This window comes from Boleophthalmus pectinirostris, unplaced genomic scaffold (assembly GCF_026225935.1).
Source record: "Boleophthalmus pectinirostris isolate CB_2022bp ecotype Guang Dong unplaced genomic scaffold, ASM2622593v1 HiC_scaffold_2, whole genome shotgun sequence".
Taxonomy (NCBI): Eukaryota; Metazoa; Chordata; class Actinopteri; order Gobiiformes; family Gobiidae; genus Boleophthalmus; species Boleophthalmus pectinirostris.
The window spans coordinates 36,937,268-36,952,300 of NW_026571152.1; the positions used below are offsets into that span (position 1 = coordinate 36,937,268).

The window sequence follows — 15,033 nt, forward strand, 5'->3', positions numbered from 1 at the left end:
TTATATATATAAAAATAAAGCTCTCTCCGCTGGAGAGATAGGCTATTCTCTCCAGCCTTTTCAGCGGAGAGGCTGGGGATATATATATATATATATATATATATATATATATATATAATATTATATATATTTCCCTGATGAGCACTGATAATCTAGCATTATAAACCAAGAATAAACTGCTCTTTATCTAAAACAGACTTACCTCACGAAATAGAAAAATATTCCCCAAAAAGGGCAAAGGTTTGGGATGTTTGATGCCACATTCTGACAGCACAGAAAACGGGTAAACAGAATACCTACAAACTCACAGTTATCAGAGGACATGCAGAGATTATCTTGTATTTATAGATGAATGTGAAACTGTTTTATTTACGTACCAATAGAGAAGACTGAGAAAAAGGAGGAACAGGGCAATAGTCACTGGCCACTCACTGGAATCCATACAAAATGCATTTGAGAAGTCCATGAGGAATTTAACCTGTAATTAAACAAGCTATTGAAACTGCAGAATAGACAGATCATTTCTCATTTCTTTTTTTTTTTTATTAAACACTACAGGTTAAACAATAAAATAAATAGTCCATGAGAGCTGATCTATGTAAAATAAATAAAATGGAATATTGCAGAGAAGATCTGATTTAATGAGCAAACTCTGTTGATAACTTCTTATTATGATTATTATAAATATTACTGATAATACTGACATTTTTTCACTTCAATTTTAAAACAAATGCTGTTTAGACACTTACCAGTAGCACCGAAGCTCATAGAATGTGTTACTGCTGAGGCCAAAGCCAAAACACCATGTGTAAACATTACACAAGTCATGTGATCATGATACTAAGCCAAAGTCAGCATAGAGTTAAAACAAACAATATTTGGCTATAACATGAAAGACTTGTGGATGAATCAGTGGATGTTTTTGATTTTATAACATGGACACCTTTAACCAGGGGTGTCAAACTCATTTTTGGTCCAGGGGCCGTATCCAACCTACTTTGATCCCAAAGGGGCCAGACCAGAAAACTCATGGCATATAAACCCCAAAAATAGCAATAAGTTCAAATATTTGTGTAGAGAAATGTAAATCTATTACTGAAATCTTTTTTTAATTGATGAACTCTTTTACAAAATATTATAATATTATGAAACAACCTGAAACTTCAAGAAAAATACAATTTCAACACAATGTTTTAACATTAACTTGTATGCAAATAGGAATAAGTGCATTTTTCTTTGAAAATCCTGCACTTGGCATCCACTTTTCTCATTTATGACATTTTTCTGATGAGGGTGTCACAGTCAACAGTCAAAACGATCATCTTTTAAGAGCGTTTGGAAAGAGACAAGTCTTCATTTGTGCTGCTCTGGTGGGAGGGCCATGCTCAGAGGTGCTGGAGACGCTGCTGTGATAAACACCACAGAAAATTAATTATATTTTCTATTAAAATATTGGTAAAATATTTTAATAGAAAATCAGCCGAGGGCCAGATTAAAGGTCTTGGAGGGCCGGATCCAGCCCCCAGGCCGTATGTTTGTCACCCTTGCCTTAAACTGTGTGTGTGTGAGTATGTGATGAAAAGAGGCAGGAGCAGACTGGGACCAAAAACGGCCCTGGATTTCCCCCCCCCCACATAAAAATTGAGGATCAGGGGGAAGGGGAGGGCGAGGGGGTGGGCAGGTACGCTCTGCTCAAAATTGGCTGACGAAAAGACAAATAACCCACGACGGTTGAATGGCTGTTCTGGAGAATGCACAGATTGACAGTCTGACTCTGAAAAGAGGATATTTAAAAGCCCTCACCTTATATCACCTCTCTGTTTTCTGTTTTACCCAGGCTGAACCACACTGCCCCCTGCTGTTCTTGTGCCTCATAGACTGTGTATGTATGTGTGCCTGGACATCACAGAAAATTATGGTTCATTCAGTGCATTTTGTGTTTCTACCAGTGATGGAACGTAACAAAGTAAAAGTAGTAAAGTACTGTACTTAAGTTAAAAAAAAAAAAAAAAATAAAAAAACTGAAGGCAACCACACACTACAGGATTTTTCACTCTTAAACAGTTTTTAAATTTGGCTAAGTGACCTCATGTTGTTTCTTGACCTTGAAAAAATTAAATATGACTTGAGAGCCCAACCAGCTAAGTTTTACACTGTACGTGACTCTATAATCAAATATACAAAATCTCTCAAATCATTATAACTTTACAGCCTTCTCAAGAGGATGTCAAGGCAAATTTTCTAATTTAGTGTGCTTCCACTGGTACAAATGGTATAAATGTGAAAAAAAAAAAGTACAATGCAGATTGTGATTTATATATGGATTAGTGAGATGGGGTATATATATATATATATATATATATTATATATATATATATATATATATATATATATATAAACACAACTATTAACTACTAAACACATGCTTTTCTTTAAAATTTTCTTTAACGTTACCTACAATCATAAACGATAAACCTTTGTGCCATTATTATTAGTTTATACGACCATAAAGGAAAAAAATAAAATAAGAACTAGGAAGAAAGTGATTGTGTTTCTGGTAGAGGTTTTGGTTTGTGTTTAAACAGTCCAATAGTGTAGAAACCTTTTAAAAAGTTTATAGTGTTGTGTTTGGAAAATACAGAGCTCTGGAGTTGATAAATTGTGCATTGAGTTTTGTTTGTTTTAATTTATATTTTGTCTCCTATACGTCCAGAATAGTTGTGAATGCAAACTTGTTGTTCATGCGTTTGGTACCTTTGTTTCAACTCGGACCCTTCCAGTCATGACCCATGTAGTTGTGGTTTATGTTTTGTTTTGTTTTTGTTTTGTAATGCTGCAAATAATCCAATAAAAAATAAATAAAAATCTCAGATCACAAAAACTGCTGCCGGATGCGAACCACATGTTGCTTTCGTGTTTCCTGTCTACAGTAAAACGACTCTTTGAGACTCTTAAATGTTCAAAATATCAGAGAACTGCACTTCCAGTTTAGATGCAAGTCAAAACTGTACGATTATTATTTGTGAAATCTGGTGTAATACTTCAGATACATGATTTAAATGCACAGCTGGCGATAATTCACAGGAAGTAGAGTCAGTTTCGCGAATCTGCAGTTTCAGCCAATCCGTGCAGTGCAGATGTAAACAGACACACGTGAGGAACTACTGTAACCTTTTTACTTTTAAGGAAGCTGGAAGATCAGTGAAGGTGTTGATATTTTGCAGTTGATGTCATTTAATCATGTATCTGAAGTATTACACCAGATTTCACAAATAATAATCGTACAGTTTTGACTTGCATCTAAACTGGAAGTGCAGTTCTCTGATATTTTGAACATTTAAGAGTCTCAAAGAGTCGTTTTACTGTAGACAGGAAACACGAAAGCAACATGTGGTTCGCATCCGGCAGCAGTTTTTGTGATCTGAGATTTTTATTTATTTTTTATTGGATTATTTGCAGCATTACAAAACAAAAACAAAACAAAACATAAACCACAACTACATGGGTCATGACTGGAAGGGTCCGAGTTGAAACAAAGGTACCAAACGCATGAACAACAAGTTTGCATTCACAACTATTCTGGACGTATAGGAGACAAAATATAAATTAAAACAAACAAAACTCAATGCACAATTTATCAACTCCAGAGCTCTGTATTTTCCAAAACACAACACTATAAACTTTTTAAAAGGTTTCTACACTATTGGACTGTTTAAACACAAACCAAAACCTCTACCAGAAACACAATCACTTTCTTCCTAGTTCTTATTTTATTTTTTTCCTTTATGGTCGTATAAACTAATAATAATGGCACAAAGGTTTATCGTTTATGATTGTAGGTAACGTTAAAGAAAATTTTAAAGAAAAGCATGTGTTTAGTAGTTAATAGTTGTGTTTATATATATATATATATATATATATATATATATATATATATATATATATATATATACCCCCCATCTCACTAATCCATATATAAATCACAATCTGCATTGTACTTTTTTTTTTTTCACATTTATACCATTTGTACCAGTGGAAGCACACTAAATTAGAAAATTTGCCTTGACATCCTCTTGAGAAGGCTGTAAAGTTATAATGATTTGAGAGATTTTGTATATTTGATTATAGAGTCACGTACAGTGTAAAACTTAGCTGGTTGGGCTCTCAAGTCATATTTAATTTTTTCAAGGTCAAGAAACAACATGAGGTCACTTAGCCAAATTTAAAAACTGTTTAAGAGTGAAAAATCCTGTAGTGTGTGGTTGCCTTCAGTTTTTTTTTTTTTTTTTTTTTTTTTAACTTAAGTACAGTACTTTACTACTTTTACTTTGTTACGTTCCATCACTGGTAGAAACACAAAATGCACTGAATGAACCATAATTTTCTGTGATGTCCAGGCACACATACATACACAGTCTATGAGGCACAAGAACAGCAGGGGGCAGTGTGGTTCAGCCTGGGTAAAACAGAAAACAGAGAGGTGATATAAGGTGAGGGCTTTTAAATATCCTCTTTTCAGAGTCAGACTGTCAATCTGTGCATTCTCCAGAACAGCCATTCAACCGTCGTGGGTTATTGTCTTTTCGTCAGCCAATTTGAGCAGAGCGTACCTGCCCACCCCCTCGCCCTCCCCTTCCCCCTGATCCTCAATTTTTATGTGGGGGGGGGGAAATCCAGGGCCGTTTTTGGTCCCAGTCTGCTCCTGCCTCTTTTCATCACATACTCACACACACACAGTTTAAGGCAAGGGTGACAAACATACGGCCTGGGGGCTGGATCCGGCCCTCCAAGACCTTTAATCTGGCCCTCGGCTGATTTTCTATTAAAATATTTTACCAATATTTTAATAGAAAATATAATTAATTTTCTGTGGTGTTTATCACAGCAGCGTCTCCAGCACCTCTGAGCATGGCCCCTCCCACCAGAGCAGCACAAATGAAGACTTGTCTCTTTCCAAACGCTCTTAAAAGATGATCGTTTTGACTGTTGACTGTGACACCCTCATCAGAAAAATGTCATAAATGAGAAAAGTGGATGCCAAGTGCAGGATTTTCAAAGAAAAATGCACTTATTCCTATTTGCATACAAGTTAATGTTAAAACATTGTGTTGAAATTGTATTTTTCTTGAAGTTTCAGGTTGTTCATAATATTATAATATTTTGTAAAAGAGTTCATCAATTAAAAAAAGATTTCAGTAATAGATTTACATTTCTCTACACAAATATTTGAACTTATTGCTATTTTTGGGGTTTATATGCCATGAGTTTTCTGGTCTGGCCCCTTTGGGATCAAAGTAGGTTGGATACGGCCCCTGGACCAAAATGAGTTTGACACCCCTGGTTAAAGGTGTCCATGTTATAAAATCAAAAACATCCACTGATTCATCCACAAGTCTTTCATGTTATAGCCAAATATTGTTTGTTTTAACTCTATGCTGACTTTGGCTTAGTATCATGATCACATGACTTGTGTAATGTTTACACATGGTGTTTTGGCTTTGGCCTCAGCAGTAACACATTCTATGAGCTTCGGTGCTACTGGTAAGTGTCTAAACAGCATTTGTTTTAAAATTGAAGTGAAAAAATGTCAGTATTATCAGAAATATTTATAATAATCATAATAAGAAGTTATCAACAGAGTTTGCTCATTAAATCAGATCTTCTCTGCAATATTCCATTTTATTTATTTTACATAGATCAACTCTCATGGACTATTTATTTTATTGTTTAACCTGTAGTGTTTAATAAAAAAAAGAAAAGAAATGAGAAATGATCTGTCTATTCTGCAGTTTCAATAGCTGTTTAATTACAGGTTAAATTCCTCATGGACTTCTCAAATGCATTTTGTATGGATTCCAGTGAGTGGCCAGTGACTATTGCCCTGTTCCTCCTTTTTCTCAGTCTTCTCTATTGGTACGTAAATAAAACAGTTTCACATTCATCTATAAATACAAGATAATCTCTGCATGTCCTCTGATAACTGTGAGTTTGTAGGTATTCTGTTTACCCGTTTTCTGTGCTGTCAGAATGTGGCATCAAACATCCCAAACCTTTGCCCTTTTTGGGGAATATTTTTCTATTTCGTGAGGTAAGTCTGTTTTAGATAAAGAGCAGTTTATTCTTGGTTTATAATGCTAGATTATCAGTGCTCATCAGGGAAATATATATATATATATATATATATATTATATATATATATATATATATATATATATATATATATATATATATATATATCTCCAGCTCTCTCCGCTGGAGAGATAGGCTGGAGAGATATAGCCTATCTCTCCAGCGGAGAGAGCTTTATTTTTATATATATATAAGGTGTTTCTCACCTTCCACGGTGGTTGGTCTCTCTCACCCTCATTCAGCTCGGGTCCTCTACCAGAGGCCTGGGAGCTTGAGAGTTCTGTGCAGTATCTTTGCTGTTCCCAGTACTGCACTTTTCTGGACTGAGATGTCCGTTGTTTTTCCCAGTATCTGTTGTAGCCACTCAGATTGGGGGTTACAGCCCCGAGTGCTCCAGTCACCACAGGCACCACTGATGCCTTCACTTTCCAGGCTCTCTCCAGCTCCTCCTTGAGCCCCTGGTATTTCTTTAGTTTCTCGTGTTCCTTTTTCCTGATATTACCATCGCTTGGTATTGCGATGTCCACCACCACGGCTCTGCTCTGTTTCTTATCCACCACCAATATGTCTGGTTGGTCCATCACCATCATGTCAGTCTGTATCTGGAAGTCCCACAGGATCTTGGCTCGGTCATTCTCCACAACCTTTGGAGGTGTTTCCCACCTTGATCCTGGGGTCTCCAGCCCACACTCTGCACAGATGTTTCTGTACACTATACCCCCCACTTGGTTATGTCGCTCCATGTATGCTTTCCCTGCCAGCATCTTACACCCTGCAGTTATGTGCTGGACTGTCTCAGGAGCCTCTTGGCACAGTCTACACCGTGGGTCTTGTCTGGTGTGGTAGATCTGGGCCTCTATTGCCCAGGGCCTGCTCCTGAGCAGCCAGGATCAGTGCCTCTCTCTTGTGGGATACCGAGGTACTTGTAACTGTCCTCAACATCTGCTATTGTTCCCTCTGGGAGTGAGACCCCCTCTGTGTGGACTACCTTCCCTCTCTTTGTCACCATCCTGCTACATTTCTCAAGCCTGAATAACATCCCAATGTCTGTGCTGTAGATCCTTGTGGTGTAGATCAGAGAGTCGATGTCTCGCTCACTCTTAGCGTACAGCTTGATGTCATCCATGTAGAGGAGGTGACTGATGGTGGCCCTGTTACTGAGTCGGTATCCATAGCCAGTGCGGTCGATTATTTGGCTGAGAGGGTTCAGGCCTATGCAGAACAGTAGTGGGGACAGTGAGTCTCCTTGGTATATGCCACATTTGATGGACACTTGTGCAAGTGACTTGCCATTGGCTTCAAGGGTGGTTTTCCACAACCGCATCGAGTTTGCAATGAAGGCCCTTAGAGTCCTATTGATATTGTACAGCTCCAAGCACTCAGTGATCCATGTGTGTGGCATTGAGTCGTAGGCTTTCTTGTAATCAAGTGTGTGCAGTGCACAGGTTGGTCTTACGGGTTCTGCAGTCGCAGGCGACTGTTCCGTCAACCAGGAGTTGGTGCTTGACTCCTCTGGTGTTTTTGCCGATACCCTTCTGTGCTGTGCTCATGTTTTGATCCATGTGCCAACTTATCTTAGCCGCAATAATGCCTGACATGAGCTTCCATGTTGTGGAGAGACAGGTTATTAGCCGATAGTTGGATGGGACTGCACCCTTTGATGGATCCTTCAGGATCAGGATCATACGCCCTTGGGTTAACCATTCAGGGTGTGTCCCATCCCTTAGCAGCTGGTTCATTTGTGCTGCCAGGCGCTCGTGGAGGGCAGTGTGCTTCTTTAGCCAGTACGCATGGATCATGTCAGGGCCCGGTGCGGTCCAGTTTTTCATACCTGTGACTCTTCCCTGGATGTCTGCCACTGTGATGGTGACTGGATTCTGTTCAGGGAGGTTGCTGTGGTCTTCTCTCAGATCCACCAGCCACTGTGCATCGGTGTTATGTGATGCCTCCCTCTCCCATATGCCTTTCCAGTACCTCTCAGTCTCCAGCCTTGGAGGGTCTGCTCTGGTGTTATTACCCTGCCACTGAGCGTACACTTTCACCAGTTGTGTTGCGAACAGCCGGTTTATTCGTCTGGCTTCGTTATCTTGTGTGTACCTCTTTAGGCGGCAGCTGCTTGTTTCTATGGATGTTTCTATGGATATGTCATTGCTCTGCCTGGAATGTTCCACAGTATGACATTAAACATCTCTACCTTACATTTATTCAATTACATGTGGCTTTATTGCTCAAAAATATGAAACATGTATTTCATTCAGGATAAATGAAGTATTATCTCTATATCTGTCTATCTGTCCTATAATTAGGTCTCCATGAAGATAGAAATGTTTAATGCCATACTGTGAAACATTACAGACAACGAGGGCAGCAAAGAATATATTTATTGAGGAAACTGAACTCTTTTAATGTGAACAAAATGATTCTTAACAATTTTTATTGCTCTTTTATCGAAAATCTTCTTACTTTTTCTTTTATTTGCTGGTTTGAATCCTTGTCTGTGAAGGATAAAAACAAACTTCAAAATATTGTTAAAACCTGCTCGAAAATCACAGGGATCAAACTGAGGGACCTGCACTCTTTGTGGGAGGAGCAGGTGCTGAGCAAAGCCAAGGGTCTCCTGGCTCAGCCGCTCCATCCTCTGGCTCCTGATTTTATTCTCATGCCTTCAGGGTGTCGGTTTTATGCTCCAATACGGAAAACCAACCGGTTTTCTAATTCTTTCATGCCCTGTGCTATTAAATTATTAAATTCTAAGGGTACAGTTTTATGAAAGTTTTACACTACAATTTGTTTTTTATTTTGAGTTCCACTGGTGGACAGCAATTGGACTGACACACTTTGTGTTTGTTTGTGTTTGTGTTTGCTCTGAGATGCTGCAAATGAATTGCCTTATGGGATCAATAAAGTTTTCTGAATCTGAATCTGAATCAGACAAAGCAATAACATCTACATGGAGGAAATTTTTTAACGGACCTTCCACCAGAAAAGTTACACAGTGCACCTTTAAGTCATGTCGCCTCATCAAAAACATACCACTCAAACGTGTGAATGAAACAAAACAAAACTCCAGGTCTGTTTCTGATGAGGAAACATTATAGCATAAATACTAAAATAGTGTAATGTGGGCTCTTTAAATATTACACTTATAATTTAAATAATGTACATTTCTGCAGGGTTTCTTTAATGCTTTGACGGATCTCATAAAAACACATGGACGAGTTTGTGGGTAAGTATAACTATATAAACATTTTGTCTTTTTTTCTTGGTGTTATACATATATCACACTAGGGGTGTTGTACATGTATCTCTATTGGGAGAATGTTAAGCACTTGCCATGGTGACACTATGCAAACACAGACAAAAAAATTTAAATGGATTTAAACAGCACATTTTCAGGAGTCTGTGATCAATACAAGCATTCATCGTTGTGTAGGGAGATTGTAGGAGTTAAATTTTCGACAAAAAGGTGAGAGTGAGTTGTTATTAATGTTATTATTATTATCATTATTATCCATCCATCCATTTTCGTCCGCTTATCCGGGGCCGGGTCGAGGGGGCAGCAGTCTAAGCAGGGACTCCCAGACTTCCCTCACCCCAGACACGTCCTCCAGCTCCTCCGGGGGGACCCCGAGCCGTTCCCAGGCCAGCCGAGAGACATAGTCCCTCCAGCGTGTCCTGGGTCTACCCCGGGGCCTCCTCCCGGTGGGACATGCCCGGAACACCTCCCTCATTATTATTATTATTTGTAGTAGTAGTAGTAGTAGTAGTAGTAGTAGTATTTGGCCCGAGTGCATGGGCGAAGTCAATGACAGCCATATGGTATATTTCGGTTGCCATGGCAATGCAGGATAATGCCCATATTATCCTAATGGCAAAATTTCTAAATTTTCTCATAATTTAAAGTGATAAAACAATGTATTAGTTTTATTGAAGAACATTAAATTTGGCACAGTGGTTCTTCAAGTCACCCTGATCAAAAAAGTCTAGGAGGCCAAAGTCATATTTTGCACAGTGTTGCCATGGTGATGTCCCAAAATGCCCATGTTTATCTATGTTAGCACATCAGCATCTTCAGTGTGTGCTGACTTTGTGTGTTTAACAAGCACACAGAGTGCAGATGATTACCAATTAAAATTATATATTAACTGCGTAAATGATTGTTCTGTGACTACTATTGCCCTGATAATAAGTCAGCTTGTAATAAATAAAACTAAATAAAGGCAAAGGCTCTTTTGATTTTAAATTATATCAAGCCACTGAAACATAAATTACTAAATTCCTCTGTATAACAGTCAGAATACCACCATAGAGCTGAACAGAATAGTCTTTTAATCCTCTATTAGCGATTTCCAAAAAAAAAAGTACCTTAACAACAGCGCTAAGGGAAAGTAGCTGGATGGGTCTCCCCGTGCCTGATGAGCTGGGTCCTGTGTCTGGGTCTGTTTCCTCAGCAGTTTTTAAGTGGTCCAAATCCGTTTTGCTCCAACTCGGGTATTAATCCGTGGAAATGGCCTTAGGCGCCAGTGGCACAGTAGTGAGTTGGGGCGGCGTGCGCCACACGTGCACCCATATATCTTATTCTCAGCTGAGCAGATAAACAATAACAAAAAANGATTGACAGGCGGATCGGTGCAGCGTCGGCAGTGATGCGGTCACTGTATCGGACCGTTGTGGTGAAGAGGGAGCTGAGCCGAAAGGCGAAGCTCTCGATTTACCGGTCAATCTACGTTCCTACCCTCACCTATGGTCATGAGCTCTGGGTAATGACCGAAAGGACAAGATCGCGGATACAAGTGGTCGAAATGAGTTTCCTCCGCAGGGTGGCTGGGCGCTCCCTTAGAGATAGGGTGAGGAGCTCAGTCACACGGGAGGAGCTCGGAGTAGAGCCGCTGCTCCTCCACGTTGAGAGGAGCCAGTTGAGGTGGCTCGGGCATCTGTTTCGGATGCCTCCTGGACGCCTCCCTCGGGAGGTGTTCTGGGCATGTCCCACTGGGAGGAGGCCACGGGGAAGACCCAGGACACGCTGGAGGGACTATGTCTCTCGGCTGGCCTGGGAACGTCTCGGGATCCCCCTGGAAGAGCTGGAGGAAGTGTGTGTGGAGAGGGAAGTCTGGGAGGCCCTCCTCAGACTGTTGCCCCCGCGACCCGACCTTGGATAAGTGGAAGAAAATGGATGGATGGATGGAGGTTTTTGCCACACCTTAGAGGAAAACATGTTCTTATCCAGTTGGACAACACTTCTGTCACATCAACCATCAGGGGTGCATCAGATCAGCACGACTTCTCAGGGTGTCCAAAACATGGGCTGCTCCTCATCTGTCCACACTGCGAGCAATGTATTTACCGGGAAACGGTAATCAAGCGGTGGATTCTCTTTCCCGAAGGCAACCGCCTCCAGGGGAATGGTGTCTCTACCCAGTGGAGGTGCACAGGATCTGGAACATTTTTGGGTGGGCAGAGGTGGATCTGCCTGACCTGGAAGTGTCCCAATGCTCACTTCCTACTTGGAACATGGCGATTAGCAGGTTAGTTATGTCCATGTATATATACAGTCTATGTAATTTGAGCTTCAAAATCTGTTATCATGACAGGTTGAGCTATATCTCGTGTAATTGTCAGAAGTACAATACCTCTTTCATTTTAGCAGCACTAAAAGAAGGTGTAAGGATGCTCCGGACTCTTTTCCACTGTTCATTCCTTAACAACAGCAGAGAGTCTCTCATGGGCTTGATGGCGATTCGAAAAGTCTGCAAAGGAAGCAGTTTTTCAGTCTGTGATGATGGAATTTGTTCATGAAATTGGAATAAAATGTAAATAAAAAACAGTGTCAGGAAACAAAATACTGTAATCTTTTTTTGCATGTAATCACATAACATAAAGGGCTTGTATTACACTATTTTCTCATCTATGTTTTAATGTTGCTTCTTCAACACACAAACCCTGTATATTTAGGCTGAGTTCTTCTCTCAAACTGAAAACTCTGTTCCACCTTGTGATGTGTTAATACAGGGAGTGCTCCATTGTGTTTTTAAACTCAGCCCTGAAATTGCCAAGCTCTACTAAACAAAAGGTAAAATGTAGCTGCTACCTTGAAAACTACCAGTTCATGACATCACAAGGTGGAACAGAGCATTTTGAGCTTTGGAAATGTAGACAGACTAATAATAAAAGATTTCTCAATTGCGTGACTGAAACAAAACAGAACTCTAGGTCTGTTTTTGAGGTAACAGCATTCTAACATGACTTAAAGTTCACAAGAGTCAGTTCTGTGTATTATTAAACCTTTAAACCTCTTACATTTCTGTTGGGGAAATTGCTGAAGTCTCGGACCAACACCTCTTTAAGCATATCAGGGTCAGCGATCACCACCACCGGTCTGCGTCCCAGGTAATACCTGAAAATATACAGTAAGTATTGATACATACTACGACAACAATCCTTCGAGGTGTGATGCTAACTAAAAGCAGTGCTCTCTTAGACGCTTTGTTGCTCAAATTAGACTTAATCTGAGGTTTATTTTAACACAATCTGACCAGAAAGAGGTGACTTGGTTGGAATTATAGAATTAAAAGTGAATACATGTGAGCTGATTTGTCTTGCTAAACAGGTATCTTATCTCAGACCAACGACCACAGTTCACCACTGCCCTTTATAACACCAAGAAAAAAAGACAAAATGTTTATATAGTTATACTTACCCACAAACTCGTCCATGTGTTTTTATGAGATCCGTCAAAGCATTAAAGAAACCCTGCAGAAATGTACATCATTTAAATTATAAGTGTAATATTTAAAGAGCCCACATTACACTATTTTAGTATTTATGCTATAATGTTTCCTCATCAGAAACAGACCTGGAGTTTTGTTTTGTTTCATTCACACATGTTTGAGTGGTATGTTTTTGATGAGGCAACATGGCTTAAAGGTGCACTGTGTAACTTTTCTGGTGGAAGGTCCATTAAAGAATTTCCTCCATGGAGATGTTATTGCTAAACATTTCTATCTTCATGGAGACCTAATTATAGAACAGATAGACAGATATATAGATAATACTTTATTTATCCTGAAGGAAATACGTGTTTCATATTTTTGAGCAATAAAGCCACATGTAATTGAATAAATGTAAGGTAAAGATGTTTAATGTCATACTGTGGAACATTCCAGGCAGAGCAATGATATATCCATAGAAACAAGCAGCTGACAGACCCCCAAACAAAACATGCACATTGTCCAACTTAAACGTAATATAGGACAATAAGTTTTTTATATTATATATATATATATATATATATATATATATATATATATATATATATATATATATATATATATATATAATTTCCCTGATGAGCACTGATAATCTAACAGCATTATAAACCAAGAATAACCCCTCTTTATCTAAAACAGACTTACCTCACGAAATAGAAAAATGTTCCCCAAAAAGGGCAAAGGTTTGGGATGTTTGATGCCACATTCTGACAGCACAGAAAACGGGTAAACAGAATACCTACAAACTCACAGTTACCAGAGGACGTGCAGAGATTATCTTGTATTTACAGATGAATGTGAAACTGTTTTATTTACGTACCAATAGAGAAGACTGAGAAAAAGGAGGAACAGGGCAATAGTCACTGGCCACTCACTGGAATCCATAAAAAATGCATTTGAGAAGTCCATGAGGAATTTAACCTGTAATTAAACAACTATTGAAACTGCAGAATAGACAGATCATTTCTCATTTCTTTTTTTTTTTTTAATTAAACACTACAGGTTAAACAATAAAATAAATATTCCATGAGAGCTGATCTATGTAAAATAAATAAAATGGAATATTGCAAAGAAGATTTAATGAGCAAACTCTGTTGATAACTTCTGATTATGATTATTATAGATATTACTGAAAATACTGACCTTTTTTCACTTAGATTTTAAAACTAATCCTGTTTAGACACTTACCAGCAGCACCGAAGCTCATAGAATGTGTTACTTACTGCTGAGGACAAAGCCATAAAACACCATGTGTAAACATTACACAAGTCATGTGATCATGATGCTAAGCCAAAGTCAGCATAGAGTTAAAACAAACAATATTTGGCTATAACATGAAAGACTTGTGGATGATTCAGTGGATGTTTTTGATTTTATAACATGGACACCTTTAACCAGGGTGTCAAACTCATTTTGGTCCGGGGGCCATATCCAACCTACTTTGATCCCAAAGGGGCCAGACCAGAAAATTCATGGCATATAAACCCCAAAAATAGCAATAAGTTCAAATATTTGTGCAGAGAAACGCAAGTCTGTTACAGAAATCTTTTTTAATTGATGAACTCTTTTACAAAATATTATAATATTGAACAACCTGAAACTTCAATTTCAACACAATGTTGAAACTTATTCCTATTTGCATTAACTTGCAAATAGGAATAAGTGCATTTTTCTTGGAAAATCCTGCACTTGGCATCTACTTTTCTCATTTTTGACATTTTGCTGATGAGGGTGTCACGGTGAACAGTCAAAACGATCGTCCTTTAAGAGCGTTTGGAAAGAGACAAGTCTTCATTTGTGCTGCTCTGGTGGGAGGGGCCACGTACAGAGACGCTGGAGACGCTGCTATGCTAAGCACCACAGACAATTACCAATATTTTAATAGAAAATATAATTAAAATATTTTAATAGAAAATCAGCTGAGGGCCAGATTAAAGGTGTTGGAGGGCCGAATCCAGCCCCCAGGCCGTATGTTTGACACCCTTGCCTTAAACTGTGTGTGTGTGAGTATGTGATGAAAAGAGGCAGGAGCAGACTGGGACCAAAAAAGGGCCCTGGACTTTCCCCCCCCACAAAAAAATTGAGGATCAGGGGGAAGGGGAGGGCGAGGGGGTGGGCAGGTACGCTCTGCTCAAAT

The 15,033-nt window shown here is 39.1% G+C and overlaps 1 protein-coding gene and 3 long non-coding RNA genes across 4 annotated transcripts in view; 2 read left to right on the forward strand and 2 right to left on the reverse strand.

Moving 5' to 3' along the window:
- Positions 1-15,033, forward strand: part of hipk2 (homeodomain interacting protein kinase 2) — a 461,145-nt gene that overhangs the window by 205,581 nt on the left and 240,531 nt on the right. The gene's annotated exons all lie outside the window — the stretch shown is intronic.
- LOC129409552 (uncharacterized) lies at positions 230-801 on the reverse strand. The gene is made up of 3 exons (XR_008632446.1): positions 750-801; positions 378-478; positions 230-296 (listed from the first exon to the last, which is right to left on the reverse strand). It is a non-coding gene; the product is annotated as an uncharacterized LOC129409552 (long non-coding RNA).
- On the forward strand, positions 5,490-6,061 carry LOC129409553 (uncharacterized). The gene is made up of 3 exons (XR_008632447.1): positions 5,490-5,541; positions 5,813-5,913; positions 5,995-6,061. It is a non-coding gene; the product is annotated as an uncharacterized LOC129409553 (long non-coding RNA).
- On the reverse strand, positions 11,768-13,800 carry LOC110175059 (uncharacterized). Its single transcript, XR_008632448.1, has 5 exons — positions 13,717-13,800; positions 13,542-13,603; positions 12,827-12,879; positions 12,427-12,523; positions 11,768-11,876 (listed from the first exon to the last, which is right to left on the reverse strand). It is a non-coding gene; the product is annotated as an uncharacterized LOC110175059 (long non-coding RNA).